This window comes from Heterocephalus glaber, unplaced genomic scaffold, assembly GCF_053883595.1.
Source record: "Heterocephalus glaber isolate CG9 unplaced genomic scaffold, H.glaber_assembly_v1.0 deba00001613, whole genome shotgun sequence".
Taxonomy (NCBI): Eukaryota; Metazoa; Chordata; class Mammalia; order Rodentia; family Bathyergidae; genus Heterocephalus; species Heterocephalus glaber.
In genome coordinates this window covers 29857539-29876692 of record NW_028258384.1, presented here as the reverse complement: position 1 = coordinate 29876692, position 19154 = coordinate 29857539, and the positions used below count along the sequence as shown (strand labels likewise).

Below are 19154 nucleotides of genomic sequence, written 5' to 3'. Positions count from 1 at the left end.
CTGGAAAATTGGTTGCAAAGATATTTGGGATATGGGATAAGAAGTGTGAAGATATTTGTATCACGTATAAACATTCACCAAAATGTGACCTCAGCAGAAGAAGACCTTAACAATCGAGTGGATAGGATAACCAGTTCTGTGGATAGCAGTCAACCTCTTTCTTCAGCCACTCCTGTCATTGCCTAATGGGCTCATGAACAAAGTGTCCATGGTGGCAGGGGTGGAGGTTATGTATGGGCTCAGCAACATGGACTCCCACTCACCAAGGCCACTGCAGAATGTCCAATATGCCAGCAGCAGAGACCAACATGAGTCCCTAATATGTCACCATTCCCTGTGTTATCAGTCTGTGACCTGGTGGCAGGTTGATTTTATTGTACTGCTTCTATCATGGAAAGGGCAGGGCTTTGTCCTTACTGGCATAGACACTTATTCTGAGTATGGATTTGCGTTCCCTGCATGTAATGTATCTGCCAAAACTATCATCCATAGACTTACAGAATATGTTATCCACCGTGATAGAATTTCACAGCATTGCCTCTGACCAAGTAACCCATTTTACAGCCAAATAAGTGAGGAAATGGCCTCATGCTTATGGAATGCACTGGTCTTACAATGTTCCTCACTGTCCAGAAGCAGCTGTATTGATAGAAAGGTGAAATGGCCTTTTGAAGATGCAGTGACAGAACAAGGTAGGTAGGTATGTAGGTAGGTGGCAATAGCTTGTAGGGCTGGGGCAAGGTTCTTCAAAAGGCTGTATATGCTTTGAATCAGTGTTCACTGTATGATACTCTGTCTCCCAAAGCCAGGATTCATGGGTCCAGAAGTCAAAGGTGGAAGTGGGAATGGTACCACTCACCATTACACCTAGTGATCCACTAAAACCATTTTTGCTTCCTGTTCCCATGACCTTATTCTCTGGTGGCCTAGAAGTTTTAGTTCCAGAGATGGAAGGCTTGTACCAGGAAGCACAACAATCATTCCATTGAACTGGAAGCTAAGACTTACCCCTGATCATTTGATCTCCTCATACTTCTGAATGAACAAGCTAAAAAAGGAATCATAGTATTGGCAGGGGTGATTGACAAAGACTCCCAAGGGGAAATTGGACTATTACTCCACAATGGAGGAAAGAAAGAATATGCTTGGAGTACAGGAGATCCCTTAGGGCATCTCTTGGTATTACCATGCCTTGTCAATAAATTCAATGAAAAACTACAACAACCCAATTCTGGAAGGATGATAAATGGCCCAGAACCTTCAGGAATGTAGATATGGGTCACCCTACCAGGGAAAGAACCAAGGCCTGCCAAAGTACTTGCTAAAAGCCAAGGGAACTCAGAATGAATAGAAGAAGGGAGTTCTAAATATTGATTACGACCCCATGATCAGTTACAGAAATGAAGATTGTAATTATAATTCTCCTTCAATATGTTTCCTATGTAATATGATGTTGATAGGCTTAATATTGGCTCTTTTAAGTATTGTTAAATCTATGTTATAATGTTCAAAGGATTAAATATTAGGAATATGCATTATTCAAAGAAAAATTGCCTTCTATTCTGGGGAGGGAATTAGTACATTTCTGTTTGTACCCAGGATAGTTGTACCATGTTAGGTGTAATTATGATCTTGTAATTGTATCTGGAGACTAAGAGTGGTTTGAGGAAATGTGCCTGGTTGTCAAGCTGACAAGGGGTGGATTGTGATAGTTATTGTGTTAATTTGAGTAAGAAATGGCCAAGTAATTGAATTAGCATAGTTCTGCATATGGGTGAAGGGATTTACTGAAGGCAGAAGACCCATGCTGAGTGTGAGTGGAACCAACCAATAGACTTGTAGCCTGAGTGGAATAAAAAGGGTTACAAAGAAGGTAGGTTCATTTCTGCTTCTTTGGAGGAGCTCCAATCTTCACCTTCACCTTGGAAATCATCTCCTGGCTTCCAGTGCAGGCTCTTCAGCCTTTCAGCACATATCCTTTGGCCTCATACTATGAATTCAAATGAGTCACTCCATTAGCTCCAGCCCTTTGAACTTTGACTGGAACCTTTGGGTCTTCTTTGCACAGACAGCCCTTTTGAACTCTTTCTCATCTGTCTCTGTGAGCAGCCATTGTAAGCCTACCTTGTAAATCCTTATATATTATATATCTTGTATTAAATCTGCTTCTCTAATGAGCACTGACTGATACAGTCCCATTTCTTGTGGAAAGGAAATGGGCTCAAGGCTTCCTGTTGTCAGCATCTGCATATTCTTTTCATTCATCTGGGCTTAGATGAGTTACAGAAATCATTTATGCCCTAGGCCTCAGGAAGCCACTAGTATCTAAAGAGAAAAAAAGAACCCTAATGTTTAAAGTTCCATTTTATAGTTCCTGTTACAATCCCCCCTTTGCTTATTTCAGCCTTCAATCTTGAGGACCTTGGGGTTCTTTATCATCTGACGCTTTCTTATGTTGGACTGGTATGTTGATTTCATCAAAGGTAGCAAACTGGAGCATAAGCAAAGAGAAGCCAAATGCTTAAGACTGAAAAAGTGTCACTTAAGTTGTGAAGCCAAATGCAAAAGAAGGCCAATCCCAGGAGATAGCTAAACAATATACCTGCTAGAAGGAATTTTTGCTTTAAAATAATCATGCTTAAGAACTCTTTTTCAAAACATCTGCAATTCTACTTATTTTGCTAGGATTGAAACACAGGTGACTCTTCGATGCTTGCAACATTTCTCTCTTCCCTCCAAATGTATTTTCTTCTTTCCTAAAGGCATTGCCAATTAACTATCTGCAGCTTTGTCCCTTGGTGCCATGGTAGCTTTTCCCTGTGATGGTCAGTGAGAACATGTCCCACATTGGAGGGGATGTGACAGATGGTTGGAGTAATTGTCATAAAAACACTTCGTGCCAAAGATGAGTGTGGGGGGCCTTGCCCCCCCGCTAGAACTCTTGAGTGCCTTTTACGGACATATCCGGGCCTGCTGCAAATCTACCCGGCAACAAGGAAGTAGCCCCAGTACCCTCCTCTTGCTCCTCCCCTCTAGCCCTACGGTATATATGTTGTAACAGCTTCTGCAATAAACGAGACTTGATCAGAAACCTGTCTTGTCTCCATCTCTCGTGTCCCCTGTCCCCTCTCATCCTCGCTCCCCCTCTAGGGTCTCCGTTGACTTACCCGCGGGCCGGGACAAGTGGCGCCCAACGTGGGGCCAGAGAACGGGGGATCCAGTGAAGGACGCTGCTCAGGGGCCCTAAGATTAAGATTGAGGAACAAAGAGCACACTCGACACGGGAGAGGCTTGCAATTGACGTGGACCTGCCGTCTTTTTGCACCTCGGTAAGTTGAGCAGCGATTATGGGACAGGGCATTAGTCAGCACGAATTGTTTGTGCAAGGTCTCAAGAAGACATTACAGGCACGAGGGGTAAAGGTTACAGTCAAACAGTTGTTAAGATTTTTTGATTATATTAAAGATCTCTGTCCCTGGTTCCCTGCTGAGGGAACCATTGACGAACAGAGATGGAAAAAGGTGGGGGAAGCTCTCCAGGATTATTATGCCACTTGCGGACCCGGGAAGGTCCCTATTGCGGCGTTCTCATATTGGAATTTGATTAATGATATTATTTCTCATAAAGCGAGGGATCCACTGGTGGCGCAGGCTATACAGGCTGGGGAGGTAGCTCTCCGAGATGGTAAGGGGCTGACACCTGCCAGTGATTCTGACGCAGTCTCCCGGGCCAATATGGCGCCGGGGCCCAGGCCCGTTGAGACCACGACTTCTTTGTCAGACAAAGAAGAGGACTTGATGTCCTTTGACAGTGACGACGATCCCGCCCCCGACGGACATGACGTCCCTTCGGACCAACCCCAAACGGCCACGAACCCTGCCAAGCCCTGTAGGGCAGGGCCTCGCCGAACCCCTGCTTCCTTGCTTTCCGCCACCGCCTCTAGGACAGCCCCACCCTCGCGGAAGGTTCCGCCCCTATATCCCTCCCTTCAAGCCTATCGTGGCCCGCCTCCGCCCCCAGATCCGCCCCAAGAGGGCTCCGGGTCGGAGGAGCCCGCGGGGGGAGCATTGTGGGGTGACTCCGGATATCCCCCTCCTTATATCTCTTCAGGCCCCGACACTCCCACTCTGGCATGTCCTGTTGTTGATCCCCAAAAGGAACTCCGGGACAAAATAGAATTTCTAAAAGAACAGATAAGGTTAGAAAAGGAACACCAAGAACTTATTACCCAGCTTGAAGGCTTAAGAACAGGCAAAGCCCATAAAAATGTCCGTAGAGAAGACAAACTTAAGCCACGACCCCCCGTTAGAGGGGCGGCCCCTAGGGTGCCATCCGGGTCGGGAGTATCCCTGAAACTTAAAAATGCGGAAGCCTTTCCCGTAACTAAAACTACTGACGCACAGAGACAGGCGTGAAGACACCACAGTGGTTTTGATTTTAAGGTCATTAAAAAATTTAAAACGGCTGCAGCTCAATATGGGGCCAGTGCACCTTACACCATGGCTATTTTAGAATCGGTGGCAGAAAATTGGCTCACCCCAATTGATTGGCAGACTCTGGCCTGCGCCACCCTTACAGGAGGTGATTATTTATTATGGAAATCTAAATATGTTAAAAATTGCCGAGAAACTGCTAGGCGCAATGCTCAGGCGGGGAATGGATGGGTGCTTGACATGCTCCTTGGGGAGGGGGCCTATGCCGCCAACGACCAACAAATACAATTTGATGCGGGGTTATATGCCCAGATTCAGACCGCCGCCACTAGGGCCTGGAAAAAGCTCCCCTCCAAAGGAGACGTGAGTGCCTCCCTCACTAACATTCGGCAGGGCCCAGACGAGCCATTTGCGGACTTTGTCCACCGCCTTCTCACGGCGGCAGGCCGGATTTTTGGGAGCGCGGAGACAGGGACAGATTTTGTTAAACAGCTTGCATTTGAGAACGCCAATGCCGCCTGTCAGGCCGCTATCCGCCCCTATAAAAAGAAAACTGACCTTTCCGGCTACATTCGCCTTTGTTCTGAGATTGGGGTCGCCTACCAACAGGGCCTTGCCATGGCGGCCGCCATGCAAGGCTTCACAGTCAAACAATTTTTGCAACGCCACGTCGGCAATAAGTGTTTCCGGTGTGGGGCCACCGGCCATTTTGCTAGAGAATGCCCGACCACTAAAATGCAGGGCCCCAATGCTCCGCCCCCTGGGCCCTGCCCCCGATGTAATCGGGGGAGGCATTGGGCGAGTGAGTGCCGATCCAAAACTGATGCCCAGGGCCGACCCCTTCCCCCTCTTAAGGATTCGAATTCGGGAAACGGGAAAGGGGGCCAGCCCCAGGCCCCCAACTCCAAACAAATTTACGGGGCGCTCAATTTTGCTCCAATAAACAGCAATCCATTTCAGACCTCATCAGAGCCACAAAAGGAAGTGCCGGATTGGACCTCAGTGCCACCACCCACACAGTATTGACCCCAGAAATGGGAGTCCAGGCCCTCGCCACAGGAGTCTTTGGACCCTTACCTAGAGAGACTTTTGGCCTCGTAATAGGCCGAAGCAGTAGTACCATAAATGGGCTGGTGGTTTACCCAGGAGTGATAGATAATGACTACTCTGGGGAAATTAAAGTTATGGTTTCTTCTCCCAAAGTTATTAATACCATTCAATCAGGCCAAAGATTTGCTCAATTGCTACTCCTTCCCCTTCTCTCTACCTCTAATAAGGCTCTAAACAACGCCCGAGGCAGCCAGGGATTCGGCTCATCTGATGTTTACTGGTCAGAGATACTTTCAGCACAAAAGCCTCTCGTGACCTTGTGGTTAGATGGGAGACAATTTTCTGGGCTGGTTGACACTGGTGCCGATGTAACTATCATAAAGGGAGAGGATTGGCCTCAGGCATGGCCATTAAAAGACACCCTCACCCATCTCGGGGGTATAGGTCAGAGTGAAAATCCTAAACAAAGTGCCAAAGATCTGACCTGGAGAGACCAAGATGGTAATCAGGGCACCATTCAACCTTATATCATTTCAGGGTTACCTATTAATCTATGGGGAAGAGACTTACTATCACAAATGGGGATAATTATTTCCAGCCCCAATGAAATTGTCACTATGCAGATGTTTAAAAATGGGTACATTCCAGGAACGGGACTGGGGAAACACCCTACAAACCTTACTCACCCCATTGAGCCTGTCCCTCGGCCCCCTCGGGCAGGGCTAGGCCATTTTCCATAGGGGCCATTGACACTCCTGCGGCCCATGCTGAAAAGATTACCTGGCTCTCAGATGATCCAGTGTGGGTCGATCAGTGGCCCCTCTCTAAGGAGAAATTGTCAGCAGCTCAACAGTTGGTGCAGGAACAGCTTCATGCTGGCCATATTATTCCTAGCCACTCCCCTTGGAATACTCCCATTTTTGTCATTAAAAAACGGTCGGAAAAATGGAGACTCTTACAAGATCTTAGAACAGTTAATAAAACCATGGTACTCATGGGAGCTTTACAACCTGGTCTCCCTTCGCCGGTAGCCATTCCCCTTGGGTATTACAAGATTATTATTGATTTAAAGGATTGCTTTTTCACCATTCCCTTACATCCTGCTGATCAAAAACGCTTCGCATTTAGCCTTCCAGCGACCAATTTCTGTACCCCAATGCAGCGCTTTCAGTGGCTGGTTCTGCCCCAAGGCATGGCCAATAGTCCCACCCTGTGCCAGTCATTTGTAGCCACGGCACTCCAATCCACCCGAGACAATTGGCCTCAAATGTATATTATCCATTACATGGATGATATCCTTGTAGCGGGGCAATTAGGAAGTGAGGTTTTAGCTTGTTATGCTGACCTTCGACGGGCACTTGAATCTCATGGCCTCCAGATTGCCCCTGATAAGGTTCAACTAAAAGACCCTTATAACTACCTCGGATTTCAGATGAAGGGACGTCACATTTCCTCCCAAAAGCTTACCTTGCGGCTGGACGGTCTTAAGACTTTAAATGACTTCCAAAAATTGCTAGGAGACATTAATTGGCTTATGCCCTATTTAAAGCTCACTAAACATGACCTGAAGCCTCTCTATGATACCCTACAAGGTGATAACCACCCTACTTCACCTCGACAGCTCACTGCCGAGGGGCGCAAAGCCATCAGTACAGTGGAACAAGCCATTCAAAATCAAACAATTACTTTTATGGATTATAACTCTCCTTTACAGTATATCATCTGCAAAACCTCCCTCTCTCCCACTGCTGTCTTTTGGCAAACCGCTCCCCTTTTGTGGGTTCATCTCCCAGTTTCCCCTAAGCGGGTCTTTTACCCCTATTATGTTGCAGTTGCAGACCTAGTTATCTTGGGCAGAGACCATGGAAAGATGTACTTTGGAAAAGAACCTGATGTCATTATCCAACCCTACCCTAAGGACCAGGTCGATTGGCTTATACAAACCACCGATTCCTGGCCAATTGCTCTTGCTTCTTATTCAGGGTTATTGGACAACCACTATCCTCCCAGCAAACTTATTGACTTTGCCAACAGACATGACTTCATTTTCCCGAAGATCACTTCTTGCTTTCCTCTGCCAGAGGCTCTACCCGTTTTTACAGACGGTTCTTCCACTGGAATGGCTGCCTATGTGTGGGATGATAACATTGTCCAGTTCTGAACCACCCACTCTTCGGCCCAGTTAACCGAGCTCCAGGCAGTCATAGCGGTCTTTACCGCATTTCCTGCCCGAGCTTTTAATCTCTTTACTGACAGTGCTTACATTGCCCAATCTGTTCCCTTATTAGAAACATGTGGACTGATCAAACTTGCCTCTCAGACTGGTGGTCTTTTCCTCCAATTACAAGATCTAATCAGAAAACGATCCAAATCCTTTTTCATTGGGCACCTTCGCGCCCACTCTAACCTACCCAGCCCACTTGCAGAGGGCAACCGCTTAGCAGACCTAGCCACAAGACCTCAGGCTTTTGCCTATTCAATAAATACTGATGCCCCCAGTCCGATTGACCAAGCACAGAAGGCACACCAATTCCATCATCTTAATGCTCACACGCTTCGCCTTATGTATAAGCTTACTAGAGAACAAGCTAGACAAATTGTTAAGGCCTGCCCTACGTGCACTCTGCACCTTCCTACACCTCATCTGGGAGTTAATCCTCGTGGCTTGATTCCAAATGCCCTATGGCAAATGGACATCACACATTACCCTAAATTTGGAAATCTTAAATATATACATGTCAACATTAATACATATAGTGGATTCATATTTGCCACCCTGCAGTCTGGGGAAGCTACTAAACACGTCATTGCTCATCTCCTCACTGCCTTCTCAGTGCTTGGCTGCCCACAACAAATTAAAACAGATAATGGTCCTGGCTATATCAGCTCTGGCTTCTCCAAATTTTACAAACAATTTACAATAACACATATAACGGGAATCCCATATAATCCACAGGGACAAGGCATTATAGAAAGGGCTAATCTCACACTTAAAATTACTTTAGACAAAATAAAAAAGGGGGAATGGTATCCTACTAAGGGGTCTCCTAGAAATCTGATATCACATGCACTATTTATTCTTAACTTCTTAAATTTGGATGCCAAAGGTTTATCTGCAGCCAATCGTTTCTGGCAACCAGAGACGCAACGACAATTTGCCTCGGTGATGTGGAAAGACCCCCTGGACCACTCATGGCACGGGCCGGATCCTGTACTTATCTGGGGCCGAGGATCGGTGTGTATTTACTCCAAGGAAATGAAGTCAGCCAGGTGGCTCCCAGAACGCCTAGTAAAACAAGTTGATAGGTGTGCTGATGATGCCGATGACCTGAGGTTGTCCAATCTTAACCAGTTAACAATGGCGCCTACAATTACAATCTAATAATCATAAAGAGAATAGTATAATTCAATTTGGCTAGTTATATTTGGGTGCACCCTAATTTTATACACTGTCTTATATGTTTGTCTATTGTCTGTTGTTTGTGTTTGTACAGTTGAGCTCAATATGTTCCTTCCTCTTCAAAGGATATTCGCCTATTGTTAAATTGACTTATAGATAATATTATTAAACTAAAGACATGCTTTTCTTCCCAGGTTGTTAATTGATCAAAGTACCACTGAAATTTATTTTATGAAAGTGACGTGCATTGTTACCCACATGCAACAATCAAATTACAATTAACAGTTATAAAATAAAAAGATATATATTCTTAATTGTTTGTCAAAACGATTATAGATGGGAACTCCCTTTGATGAATATAGAAGTGGCCACCCAGAAAATGATTATTCTGGTCTTAATTCATTAAAGGGACCCCCTAGTAAATTTTATATTATATAATCTTATGGGAGACATATCACAATGAATATTATCTAAATATGTTATAAATTGATTGTATTGGTTGTCCTTGATATTTAAGCACTAAATATGTTGTTACAAAACGTTCATATTGGTTAAGTTCTGAATATGTTATTGTAGCATGTCCACATTGGTTATCTTCAAAAGTTTAATCAGGGTAGCTTAACTCTCTTATTCACAGTCTAGCCTTAAATGAACATTGCTGTTTTTATGCCAACAAATCTGGGATCGTCAGGGGAAAAATTCGCGAACTTCAGGAAGATTTAAACAGATGACGACAAAAATTCACTCAAAATCCCCTCTGGACTGGCCTCAATGGTTTCCTCCCTTATCTCCTCCCTTTGCTGGGACCCTTATTGGGTCTACTCTTGCTCATTTCTTTAGGGCCCGTACTTTATAACAAAATCATGGCCTTTCTTAGAGCCCAGATAGAGGCAATAAAAACAGCGCCCATACAGGTCTACTATAATAGATTGGCAATGGCTGACCAGGACGAATGTCGGACCATCGATTCGGTCCTTGCCGTGGCGAAGTGTTCTCGCCCCACCTGGTGAGTGGGCTGGCAAGCCAATGACGGGCAACTGAGCAAGCGTGCCATGCAATGAGAGAGCCCTCGTGTGCCGCCTAAGACAGGTGCCAGAGCCTTGATTCTCTGGTTAACCGATGACGGGTAAGGTGCACGGTGCAGACACGTGTGTTGCTCTGACCCAAGACAGGCTCAGCCCCCGCAGGCTTGGCTCTCCTGACGCCTTTCTAAAATTATAATTTTAAAGGGAGGACCTGTGGGGGGCCTTGCCCCCCCGCTAGAACTCTTGAGTGCCTTTTACGGACATATCCGGGCCTGCTGCAAATCTACCCGGCAACAAGGAAGTAGCCCCAGTACCCTCCTCTTGCTCCTCCCCTCTAGCCCTACGGTATATATGTTGTAACAGCTTCTGCAATAAACGAGACTTGATCAGAAACCTGTCTTGTCTCCATCTCTCGTGTCCCCTGTCCCCTCTCATCCTCGCTCCCCCTCTAGGGTCTCCGTTGACTTACCCGCGGGCCGGGACAGATGAGCAATAACAGTTTAAAAGAAAGGCTCTTAGACTGAATTTATCTAGAGTGCACTGTCAAGTCTAATCCTGTCTACTTTGTACTCAGCATCCTCAAACATTAGAACTTTAACAAGCAATATTTACAAATGTTACAGACATAAAAGAAGCTAAAAAGAGAAAAAACAAATCCAGTCTGTACAGTAGACTTGTACTAACAAACATTGACCAAGTTAATTAAAGAAAGTCAATATATCTGTGAAACAAGCTTAGCCCTGCTGAAAAGGTATATTACGCCAATACTTAAGAGTCCCCTCTTCCTGTAAACCAATGTGAATTATCATTTGGGAGAAAGCACACAATTCAATAATGCCAAGACAAAGAATTACAGATTAGTAACACAGGATTGTGTAGGTATACATACAGTGCTGCAAACAATTTTGAATATAGTACATAAAAATTAATGTATACTATACCAACTAAGAACATACATTTTTGAGCAAGACTATCTCTTATAAACATGAGTGTATATTTATCATAACTAAATCTTGGAAACAACCCAAGTGCCCATCAAGCAGATGAATGGATAAAGATGTGGTGTGTGTATATATATATATATATATATATATATATATATACACACACACACACACACACACACCGGGATACTACTCAGCCATAAAAAAGGATAAACTTGAGACATTTCTAGGTAAAGGGATACACTTTGAGACTATAACTCTTAAGTGATATAAATCAAACACACACATGTAAATATTACATTGTTTCTCTGCTGTGAGAAACTGAAAGTGTAAATAAGGACCAAAATGTATAGTAGATATTATGAAACGAGAAGGAAATGCTCAAATGGAAAGGGGAACTAGGGCAGGGGAGGGGGAAAAGGAAGGCAGAGAAAGCCAAAAAATGGAGAAAAGAAGGAAAAATGGAAACAAAGCTTTTGTAAATAAGGAGGGGGAAATGGGTTGAGGGGATGGAAGAGGAATGGGAAAAATCAATTAAGATATATCATGTACAGGTAAAAATTCCCTATGATGAATGTGAACATTATGTATATCTAACATGTACCAATAAACTTAATTCATTTTTTAAAAATTTTATTTAATTGGTACATTTTAGGTATACAATATAATGACATTCATTATTGGAAATTTGCACCTTTACATAATCTCTCTTGGTTCTTATTTTTTCGCACTTCCCCTGCCCTCCCTTCAATCCCTCCATCCCACCCTATTTACAAAGACTTTCTTTACATTTTCTCATATAAATTCCATTCCCTTCTTTCCTTTCCCCTACCCCTCCCACTTTCCCTTCCCCTTTGCCACTTTTCTTCCTATTTCACATTATCTATTGTACGTTTTAGTCCTTTTTTACACTTTCAGTTTCTCACACTAGAGAAACTATTCAATATTTACATATGTGTGTCCTCTTTATTTCACTTAAGAGTATTGCCTCAATGCACATCCATTTAGCTATAAATATGTCTAATTTCTAATTGTTTATGACTGAGTAGTATCCCATTTTGTAAAAAAAACACATTTTCTTATCCAGTCTCTGGTTGATGGGCATTTGGGCTGCTTCCAACTTATAGCTATTACAAATTGTGCTGCTATAAACATGGGTGCACATATATCACTGTGGTATGATGCTTTTAATTCTTTGGGGAAGATACCCAGCAGGGGAATAGTGGGGTCAAATGGGACTTCCAGTCCTAGTTCTTTGAAGTATCTCCCTACTGATTTCCACGGTGGTTGCATCAGTCTACACTCCCACCAGCAGTGGAGCAAGGTTCCTCTTTCCTCACAGCCTCGCCAGTGTTTGTTATTGCTTGATTTCATGTTGGCAGCCATTCGTTGTGGGTTGAGGTGGAATCTCAGTGTTGTTTTCATTTGCATCTCTTGAATGTCCAGTGATGTTGAACATTTTTTCACATGTTTACTTGCTATTGCTACTTTTTTGTCTGAGAAATGTCTGTTCACTTCAGATGCTCATTTTTGGATTGGGTCTTTAAATTTGGGAGGCCTGACTTTTTTAAGTTCTTTATAGATTTGAGATAGTAGACCTTTGTCTGAGGAACAGCAGGTGAAAAATTTTCCCCATATTGTGGGTTGTCTCTTCACACTGCTGGTGGTTTCTCTTGCTGTGCAGAAGCTTTTTAATAAGAAGAGATCCCACTTGTTGATTGTTTGTGCTAGTTCATGGCCAACTAAGGTTTTGTTCATAAAATCTTTTCCTACACCAATGGCTTCAAGAGTTCTACCTAACCAATCTTCCAGCCAATTCAGTGTTTCTATTTTAATATTTAGATCTTTAATCCATTTTGATTTTAGTTTAGTGCATGGTGAGAGATATAGGTCTAGTTTTAATCTTTGACAAGTTGAAACCCAATTTCACCAGCACCATTTATTAAAGAGGCTATCTTTCCTCCAGTGAGGGTGTTTGGCACCTTTATCAAAGATGAGATGGATGAGTGTGTCTGGAGTTGTTTCTGCATTTTCTAATCTGTTACATTGGTCCTCGGGGCTGTTTCCTTGCCAGTACCATGCTGTTTTTATCACAGTAGCTTTGTAGTATAGGTTCAAGTTGTGGGTTGTGATACCCCCTGCCATGTTACCTAGAATTGCTTTTGCTATTCTGGGTCTCTTCTTGTTCCAAATGAATTTTTGGATTGTTTTCTCAAGGTCTGTGAAGTATGGTGCTGGGATTTCAATGGGGATTGCATTGAATCTATATAGCAGTTTTGGAAGTATGGCCATTTTCACAATGTTGATTCTTCCTACCCAGGAGTAAGTGATGTCTTCCCATTTTCTGATATTATCTTCAATCTCTGTTTTCAGAGTGCTATAGTTTTCAGAGACGAGGTCTTTGATTTCTTTCATTAGGTTGATTCCTAGATATTTCAGTTTTTTGGATGCCATTGTGAAAGGAATTGTTTGTCCAATTTCTGTCTCAGTGAGTCTGTTGTTCACGTAGAGGAAAGCTATTGATTTTTGTGCATTGACCTTGTGTCCAGCTACTCTACTGTATTTGGTTATTAAGTCTAGAAGACTTTTGATGACATTCCTGGGGTCTTCTATATAAAGTATCATGTCATCTGCAAATAATGACAATTTGACTTCATTTCCTATCTTTATTCCTTTTATTTCTTTCTCTCGTCTAATTGTTGTGGATAATGTTTCCAAAACTATGTTGAACAGGAGTGATGATAGTGGACATCCTTGTCTTGTTCCTGATATTAGTGTGAAGGATTTCAGTTTTTGACCATTTAGTATGATATTGGCTGCTGGGTTTTCATAGATAGATTTAATCAGATTGAGGTAGAGACCATCTGTTCCAATTTTTTGTAGGGTTATCATACATGCTTGTTGGATTTTGTCAAATGATTTTTCTGCATCTATTGAGATGATCATATGTTTTTGTCCTTGGCTCTATTGATATAGTGTATTACATTGATTGATTTGTGTATGTTGAACCATCCCTGCATCCCTGGGATGAATCCCACTTGGTCAGGCTGTATGATCTTCTTGATGATCTTCTGCATTCTATTTGCCAGTATCTTATTAAGGATTTTTGCATCTATGTTCATTGGTGAGATTGGCCTATAGTTCTCTTTTTCAGTTGGGTCTTTCTCTGCTTTGGGGATCAAGGTGATGCTTGCTTCCAGGAATGAATTTGGGAGTATTGCTTCCCTTTCAATTTCATTGACGAGTTTAAGTAGTAATGGCGGTAGTTCCTCTCTAAATGTCTTGTAGAATTCAGCAGTGAAGCCATCAGGACCTGGCCCTTTCTTAGTTGGTACGTTTTTAATTATGTTTTTTATTTCATTGATTGATATTTTGTAGTTTAGAATTTTTAGGTCTTCTTTGTTCAACTTTGGTAAATCATAGGTGTCTAGGAATCTGTCCATTTCTTCTGTGTTTTCCATCTTATTGGCATAAGGGTTCTCAAAGTAGGTATTGATGATCCTCTGGATTTCTGCTAGGTTCATTGTAATTTCATCCTTTTCATTGTTTATTGCATGGATTTCAGCCTTTTCTTTCCTTTTTCTGATAACGTTGGCTAAGGGTTTGTCAATTTTGTTGATTCTTTCGAAAAACCAACTCTTGGCTTCATTAATTTTTTGTATCATTCTCTTAGTCTCCACTGCATTGATTTCTCCTCTGATCTTTATAATTTCCTCCCTTGTATGAGCTTTGGGTTTGTCCTGCTCTTCTTTTTCTAGAAGCTTGAGGTTCAGCATCAGGTTGTTTAATTAGGCTCGCTCTGTTTTCCTAAAATATGCATTCACTGCTATGAATTTCCCTCGTAAGACTGCTTTCATTGTGTCCCATAGATTCCAATATGTTGTATTATCAGTGTCATTTAATTGAAGGAACTGTCTGATTTCTTCTTCAATTTCCTGTGTGACCCATTGGTTATTCAGAAATGTGTTGTTCAATTTCCATGGGTTTATGTAATTTTTGCAGTTTCTTTTACTATTGATCTCCAATTTCATTGCACCATGGTCTGATAATATACAGGGGATAACTTCATTTCATTTGCACTTACTTAAACATGTTCTATTAGTGGGAGTATGTGGTCTATTTTGGAGAATGACCCATGTGCAGCTGAGAAGAATATGTATTCTGATTTTGTGGGCTGGAACACTCTGTAAACATCTGTTAAGTTCATTTGTTCAAGAGTTCGATTGAGTTCTAATATTTCATTACTTATTTTTGTCTAGTTGATCTATCTATTTGTGACAGTGGGGTATTGAGGTCCTCCACTACTATTGTGTTAGTGCATATATGACTTTTCATTTCCATTAGTATTTGTTTTATATAGTTGAGTGCACTAGCATTTGGTGCATAGATATTTATGATTGTCACCTCTTTCTGTTGGATTATTCCCTTTACAAAGATGTAGTGTCCTTCTTTGTCTCTCTTAAATCTGTGTTGGTTTGAAATCCACTTGATCTGCCAAGAGGATAGCTACTCCTGCTTTTTTTTCAGGTTCCCATCACATGGAGTACTGTTTTCCACCCTTTAACTTTCAGTCTATGAGTTTCCTTTTGAATTAAGTGTGTTTCTTGTATGCAGCATACTGTTGGATTTTGCTTCTTGACCCATTCTGCCAGTCTGTTTCTTTTGATTGGTGAATTGAGACCATTGACTTTGATGATTATAACTGATACATATACACTTATCATTGTCATGACCTTTTCTTTTTGTTGGGTTCTCCCCCTTTACATTTAATTTCTTGTCATGCCAGATGGATTCATTCTGCTGTGCTTCCTGTGGTTGTGATCCTCATTGTCTTTTCCTAGGATATCCTCTAAAAGTGTTGGAGTGCTGGTTTGGTATTCATGAAGTTCCTCAGGTGCCCTTTGTCATGAAAGTATCTTATTTCTCCATCAATTTTGAAAGACAGTTTTGCAGAGTACATCAATCTGGGTTGGAGGCTGTTTTCCTTTAGGGCTTGGAATACATCACTCCAAGGTCTTCTTGCCTCAATGGTTTGTGCTGAGAAGTCTGCTGTGATTCTGATGGGCTTTCCTTTGTATGTGATTTGTTTTTGTTTTTGTTTTCTCTAACTGCTTGTAGAACTTTGTTCTGTTGCATTTCTGGAATCTTAACAATTATATGCCTATGTGTAGATTTTTTTTGATCATGGCTATTTGGAGTCCTATATGCCTTACTTATCTGTATGTAAAGTTCTTTTCCACAGCTTAGGAAGTTTTCTACCAGGACTTCTGTGAACAGTTTTTTATATCATCTGCACTCTCTTCTGTTTCTTCTTTGACTCCAATCAGTCTTATGTTATTCTTCTTTGCACCATCTAGCAGCTGCTGGATTGGGTTCTCATGGTCCTTTACAATTTTGAAGCAATTTTTTTCTTGATAACTAATTGCAATCTTATCTTCTGGTGACTTTCAATGGAGTTATTAATCTCCTGGAAATCTATTTGCATCTGTTTTATGGATTCCATTTGTTTCCTATATTGGGATCCCATCATGTTCCTCAGCTCCTCTCTAGATTTATTAATCATGTCTTGCACTATGAGCACAATCTCTGCTGTTTTCTGAGAAATTATTTCTGATTTCATTTTTTCCAGATCCTCTTTTGTTGCCAGTTCAGGGAGTCCAGGTGGTTGAGTATCAGATTGTTCCATTTTGTTTCCCTTTGAGGTTGCTGTAGGTGATCTGGAAGTCTGGTTTTGAGACTTGTTTTGTGTCTTCTCATTTCAACGTGGCAGGGATAGGGTATGTGTGCTGTTGGCTCCCACAAGGCTCACCTCCTCTGCACCAGGAGCAGTGGTACAGCTGCCCAGAAGCCCCTTCCTCTGTGCTGGGTGTAGTGGTACAGCAGCCCAGAAGTCCCTTCCTCTACGCTGGGAGAGGTGGTAAGGCGGCCTGGAAGCCCCTTCTGTGCTGGGAGTGATGGTATGGCTGTCCCGAAACCCCTTCCTCTGCACTGGGAGCAGTGATACAGTGGCCCAGAAGCCCCTTCTTCTGCAACAACTTAATTCATTTTTAAAAAGACTATCTCTTATTCACCAAGATGAACTTAGCCCTTGCCAATTGTATGACTATAAGCAATAAATAAGGTAACAATTTAGCCAAACAATTTAGTTACTTTTACAGCATTTTAAGACAACAATCATGACTGACTACATTATACCAGGACAATAACATTTTTAAAAATAAGGAAAATCACATGACAGTAGTTTGTGTGACCAGAATTGTAAAACAAAACTTTAAACAGATATCTAAAAATATGAATTTTCTGAATTAAGTTTTTCAAACATTTAATCTTAACAGACAGTAAAGAATATGGGATATTATTTTGACAAATATAAAACCTCTTTTTTAACATTCTGCTGTAGGTTTAACTAAGAAGAGATCAATATTTTGGCCATATTGTTTTTAAACAAATAAACTAACTTTATTCCTGTGCATTGTATTTTTCATTAAAAAAAATATTTTTCTCAGAACCTAATAATTAGAAATGTTCTACTCAAAAGCTATCCTGTTTGCATATGTGGTCAATTTACAACAAAAAAGCTTTTATCTTATTGCAAAATTATGCCCCCCTGTCATCAAGGTGAATCTGTGTTTCCCAATCTTAACTTACCCTACCTTAGTAGGCTCACTGACTCCTGTCACAGAAACAGGATTTTCCAGAAATTGTCAGAATGAGGCATGAGTAGTGTTTATTAGGCAAAGACAGAGAGTATAACACACTCAGGGAAGTGTAGATGGTTAGAGAAATGAGACACATTACAGTTTGGAACTAAATACATTTATACTCTTATTGAGGGGGTGAAAAGCTAGAGGAAAAATGTGTCCACCTCCACAAAAGGGTATCAGCACATTTAAAGATATGTTTTTTAAATAGGTGGTTTAAACATTCTCTACCTTGGCTCAACCTTTTGTTCACTCTCTTAATTGGACCAATTTATGGTCTTCTATTGATGAGTATGGTAGGGGACTAGTGTAAATATGGCAAAGTTCTGTTGACTTTGAGATAGTATTTGTCTAAGGTCCAGGCTCCTATGCCTTACTTTTTTAATTGAGTCAATCTATGGTTTTTAAGTGATCAGTCTGCTAGTAAAGAGGTTTAAATCTAGCCAAGGAATGTTGGCATGAGGCTGTCTTGGATCACTTTGGCTAAGTCCTGGAAGCTGTAGTCTTCTTACAAAGTATAATTTTTAGTTATGATTTCCTTATCACCTTTCCACCAATCTTTTATTTCATCTATCCTACCTCATCCTCCCATCTTTGATCTCTTATTCTTTTTTTATTCATAAAGTTTATTGGTACATTTTAGGTATACATTATGATCATATTTATCATTGGGAATTTGTACCTGTACATGATATATCTTGGTTCTTATTTTTTCCCACTCCCCTTCCCTCTCTTCAACTCCTCCACCCTTCCCTATTTACATAAGCTTTGTTTCAATTTTTCCTTTTTTTTCTTTGCCTTCTTTCCTCCCCATACCCCCCCTTTAGTTCCCCTCCCTCTTTGAATATTTTCTTCCTATTTCACAATACCTATTATATGGAGATACCTCAAAAAACTAGGATTAGAAGTTCCATTTGACCCAGCTATTCCTCTGCTGGGTATCTTCCCAAATGAATTAAAAGAATCATACCACAGTGATATATACGCACCCATATCTATAGCGGCACAGTTTGTAATAGCTAAAACTTGGAAACAGCCCAATTGCCCATCAACTGAAGACTGCATAAAGAAGATGTGGGGTTTTTAAAAATAAAATGGAGTACTATTCAGCCATAATGAATGAGAAACTAGAGATATTTATAGATAAATGGATGTACATTGAGGCCATACTCTTAAGTGAAATAAATAGGACACACATGTGTAAATGCCAAATAGTTTCTCTGGTGTGAAAAACTAAAACTGTAAATAAGGATCAAAATGTACAATAGATATTGTGAAATAGGAAGAAAAGTTCTAAAGGAATTGGGGAAGTGGGAGGGGTAGAGGAGAGGAAAGAAGGGAAAAGAAAAATATGAGAAAAGGAAAAAAATGGAAACAAAATCTTTGTAAATAGGGAAGGGTGGAGGGGTTGAAGGGAGGGCAGGGGAATGGAGAAAAAATAAGAACCAAGATACATCATGTAAAGGTACAAGATCCCAATGATTAATGTAACTGTATTGTACATGAACTGTACCGATTAAGTTAACGGAAAAAAGTACCTATTATTGGTCCTCATAAGTCAATACCTGTCAGTTATAACCATCAATGTGGATGGTCTAAAT

General features: G+C 41.5%; 1 long non-coding RNA gene across 1 annotated transcript; it reads left to right on the top strand.

The window, feature by feature from the left end:
• The first annotated feature begins 2838 nt into the window (after window positions 1-2838).
• LOC147822540 (uncharacterized) lies at window positions 2839-10301 on the top strand. The gene is made up of 2 exons (XR_015445599.1): window positions 2839-3329; window positions 8591-10301. It is a non-coding gene; the product is annotated as an uncharacterized LOC147822540 (long non-coding RNA).
• Window positions 10302-19154: the final 8853 nt, after the last annotated feature.